Below are 4,902 nucleotides of genomic sequence, written 5' to 3'. Positions count from 1 at the left end.
TTGCAACATCTTAGCTGCTCTGTGCCCAAGTGCCAGACGCGACTGGTTGCTTTGCTGCGTGTTCCTGGGAATCCATCTCCCAGGTGGGCTGGAGGAAGGCCCCTTTGCAAAGGTAGGTCAGTGGCTCGTGCTTGACCGTGCTGACATTATGGGAGCCCGACAAGTGTCACGCACACGGCCAGAGCCTCTTCAGTCTCCCTTGCAGGGCACCCTATAGTCCTGAAGCCAAAATTGCTCGAGCTTAGCACAGATAAAGCTACTCCTCAGGCCAATGCAGACCACAGGGCAAGTTGCCTCTCCCCCTGCCACCGGTTGTCCTCCAGGCTTTGCTGGCAGTCAGCACTTCCTTGCCCCTTGGCCCCTCTGCTGGTGCTCTTCCCAGCTCGGATGAAGATTCCCTCTAACATGCCCAGCTCCTGGGTTTAGAAAAGATCAGCTTCCAAACAGGACTGTTTGGATGTCTTAAGAGATTATTCATTCCCTTGTGGCAAATATTAAAGACTATAACCAGCTAATGGTAACAACTRTTTGCTGCAGTAGCTGTGCAATGATTGGGGAAACTGAGGCACTTGGCAACGGGCAGTAGTATAAACCCACACAGACAGCTCCTGTGTTCCCATCTCCTAGTACTCAGGCACGGTGTTCATGACACCACGGACTTTCTTCGTCATGGATGGGTATGAACTGACCACCAAACACAGGGCATTTTGACACAGAAATCCTGCCCAGTTTGTAACTGGGAGCGATGGGTGCTGCAGGTTGCCCCGGCAGGGATGGCCTGCATTTCCCTTTGCACCCCTGGGTGCTGCTTGGTGCTCTCTTTGCCTGTGCACTGGTACTGCGGGGATGAGAACCCCAACAGGCCCAGGCTGATAGCACTTACTTGCTAGTGATGCCATCAGTGATGCCATCAAAAGTAGAAAATGAAGTGGTAGAGCCTGGGATTTTCCCCAGGAAATCATTCAGACAGTCGGGGGCTGTTTTAATATGTTTTCATCACTGCAGTAATTAAATGAATGCAGTGAGGCTCTAATTTTGCTCTCAGTTACATAGTGCGGTGCTACAAGGAAACCTCTGCATCTGCATGGTTGTTCCTGGCAAACCAAAACCCTGAAACACTCCAGCGTGTTGTTTATTACTATTTTTGCAGCAGTCCATCACCAACCCTTGCAACGTGGCAGCCTGGCAATAGCCCTGGATGATCAGTGTGAGCATTGGCACCTGCAAAATGCTGAGATGCACGCCTGAAAACACAGGTAAAAAGGAAAACTGGACGAGGTGGAGGACTCAGATCACCCTGCTGCAATCCCTTCTGCAGCCAGCTCTCTCCTTGTCGCTGGGGGAGGCCATGAGACAGAAATCAGCTTTGGCAGCTTCTGTTGTTTTAATTTGACCCCGGCACAACCTGCTCGGTGCCCCGTGCACCCTGCCAAAGGAGGTGGAAAGTTTGCACAYCTGGTGAGGTCGGCATTGCGTCCTGGTGTCCCCGAGGTGGGGATGCAGCAGGGGAAGAGGGAGAGGGGAGAGCGCAGCTGAAGAAGAAGAGCGAGCGGAGGAGGCAAGTTACAGAACCAAACCATCCCAAGAAATTCTTGTAAGATATATTTCTGCAAGACCGGGATTCACCATGGGGACAAATACCGTGGCAGCAGCGGGAGAGCGTCCTTGCCCCCRGCAGGCTGCTTCTCCCACGCATGCGGGAGAGGCCAGGCACCGCTTCTGTCGCGTTTTGTCTCACACGTGCCGTCAGCTGGGCAAGGAGGCTGATGCCACTGGGACATCTGCTTCCAAGGGGGGTGATCTGGGACTACGTAAGCGCCCCTGACCCCTCTGTGAGCTCTCTGGGACAGAGASTGCCTCCTCCTGCTTCTTTATGTGCAGCTTAGCGCTGCAGGGTCCCGCTGTTCCTTGCAACCTGGTGGTCCCACCATGATGCAAATCACAGCAGCCCAGGCCGTACGTGCCCCGTGCCCTGTCCTCCGGCGCCTGCCTCGCTGCTCTCCGCTAGACCATCTGTGCTTGACCGGCCATCAGGAGATGGCCCCAAAGCAAATCTTCCCGAGCATCACCTAGCAAGTGCTCCGTCCTCTAAGAAGCCTTGCTACGTAGCCCTGGAGCTTGGTTTCTGGAGCAGATCCTTCCTCCTGTTTCCAGGCCTCTGCTCCGTGCTGACCGCAACTGGAGGTGCCTCGCTCCGCTCCCTCACCTCCTCCCCGCTGCCCCCAGCGAGGCGTTTTCTAAGCAACAGGAGCGTTGCAACTCTTGTCACCAGCACCCACGGGCGACTGAAAATCAGAGTCCCTGACCGTGTGGATGTGAGGGGAGGCAAGGAGAGCACCGTCTTCTCCGGGAAATAGAAAACAGGAGAAACGCAGCCCCGGTGTTTGCAGGAATTAGCCCCACTGGCGTCACTGCAAGGAGACCCCCRTTCTCACAGAGGCAACTCCTTCGCTCTCGCTCTCCCTGCAGTGATCCTACTTCATGGCTTCCAAATTGTTTAATTGCCCAGTAATTACACGTCGCTTGGTCCTGGCAAGCGCTGAGAGCCCCCGTCATTGGGTCCCTCGTCCTTGCAGGGCAGACACAGCAGAGCTGGGGGAGCTCCYGGCCCGGCCCTTGTAGGTACCTTTTCCCTCCCAGGATGTGAAATGCTGGTTTGGTGTCTCACGGCATGAGTTTTGGGGTGCCGCTGAGGCAGCAGGGTCCCCGCTGCTCCCCAGGGGCTTTCACCCTGCAGCCCGCAGAGGCCTATTTGCAATAGGAGCGTGGAGCCCCCAAGCTGAGCCGAGATGGGATTCCTGATTTTGGAAGGTCCCCCGGAGCCAGCATCCTGGCACAGATGCCACAGGCGATGGGCACCTTGGCAGCACTCACTGAGACACCAAAAGAGGGGAAAAAAATACCAAGAGCAGGGTTTTTTCCTCCCTATTGCAGGTGCCCAGTGTACAAGAGCCATCCCAAGGCATGCTCAGCCCCGGCAGGGTCAGCCCAGCGGGCTCGGGTCCGAGCRGGGTGGCGCTTGGGGCCTCTTCCCTACTCGTGTCTCCATTCTGCCCTACCATCTGGAGGAGGCGTCTCCAGCCCAYGTCCATGGCATRGCGAAGATGCGTTTTCTTGTCCCCRGACCATATGACGTTCTTCGTTTAAACGAAGGACAGGGTAGGGGACCGTGCTGAGGAAGACGCTTTCTTCTCGGCACATCCCACGCTAAGAAGTATTTGCCGATAAGCTGATAATCAGGTGGCCCAGCCACCCCCAATACTTTAGACCTCGCTGCTTAGAGAATATTTGATCATACAGTGTCTCCATTAGGAGTTTGTAATCCGCTATCAAGGCATTTGAGAGCCATTTGAGTGTAAGGAGATTTTTATTAATGGTTCATGAGCCTAAAAGTCAAAATTGACTCTTGGAGCAGATTTTAACAGTTTGCGTGGCATTTATATCTTAGCTATCTGGTCGCCACCTCTTCTCTGCCCTGCCATCGCCCACCTCCTCTCTGCCCCCCAGCGCGGAGGTCCAACGACGTGATGGGCAGCAGGGAGCGATGGGATCAGGGAGTCCTTTGCAGGAGGTGCCATGGCACGGGGCACGGGCGGCCGGGCAGCCCTGGGACTTCGCTCTGCTCAACGGCAATTCTTCCTTGCTTCTTTCCTTCTTCCTTTCTTTTCTGTCTTCTCTCTCTATCTCCCTTCCTCCTTTCTTTTCCTCTTTTCCCTTCTCTTCCTTGTTTTTCTCTTTGCTCTTCCCTTTTTCTTTTCCTCCTTCCCTTCCTCCCTCTCTTCCTTCTTTCTCCCTCTTTCTTGCTTTTCTGCTTTCTTGCTTGCTTTTCCTTGCTTTCTTTTTCTTGCTTTCTTTTCCTTCCTTCCCTCTCTCTCRCTCCACCCTTTCCTCCCTCCCGGCCACCCCCATGCATTCCTGACCCCCCCCTCCACCCCACAACTCCCCGCCATCACCTGCGGGGACCCGTGGCCACGCTGCTCCCCGCGGCCACCTGGCCCCACTGCCCGCGCAGCCGCCCGCACCGGCACGGCCGCCGTGGATGCTCCAGACGTTGATGCATCCCCTGTGGCACACACATACACTGATACATGCATTTATAYACACACACACATATGCATTGATATGTACATTTATGGTATATGCATAGATATGACATGTTTATGCTGTGAGCTTTTATATATGCATTGTACATAGATATGCACTGGTGTATTTATTTTGCAATAGGCATCTATAGACGCGCATAGAGATACACCTTGATAGATAGCACTCATGCTGCATTCATTTTTATGTATGGATTGATACATACATTTGTGCTGTATGCATTTATAGATCTGCCCTGATATATACAGCTTTGCTATATGCATTTTCATGCTGCGTGTGGCTGACCGTGTGCGTGTGTAGGGTCTGCGTCCTTCACACGCCCGCGGCCCGTGCACGCTGCTGGGTGCAGCCCAACCTGCCCCAGCCCCAGCCCAAACCCGCAGACCCGGCACTGTGGCTCCTGCACCCCTGTGAGCCCCAGACTGGGGCAGCGCCGGTGGTCCCAGGGGGGTGCCAGGATCCCTCCAACAGCCATGGGGCTTCCCCCCACCAGCAGGGACCGGTCCCCAAATGCTTGGCCCCGGAGCTGGGGGCTCCCAGGGGGCCAGAGCCACCAGCCCCACGAGCGGCTCCTACGCACCCCACTGCTGCAGGAGCCCCTGAATCCCGCTTTTAGCAGATCTTTAGATTATTTTTTTTTAACCCTCTGTCTCCTTGGAAACAGACAGGGCTCGTGAAAATTAGCTCACCCCGAAATATGCCCCTATCTGGGTGTGGGGGRAAAGGAGGGGGAGGATCCCAGGCTGAACGGGCTGGGGCAGGGAGAGAGCTGCCTCCACCAGCGGCTGGGGCAGCAGGCAG

Source organism: Rhea americana, unplaced genomic scaffold (genome assembly GCF_003343005.1).
Source record: "Rhea americana isolate MKP2758 unplaced genomic scaffold, rheAme1 scaffold_42, whole genome shotgun sequence".
NCBI classification, from domain to species: Eukaryota; Metazoa; Chordata; class Aves; order Rheiformes; family Rheidae; genus Rhea; species Rhea americana.
Note: the sequence above shows the minus strand (reverse complement) of the source record.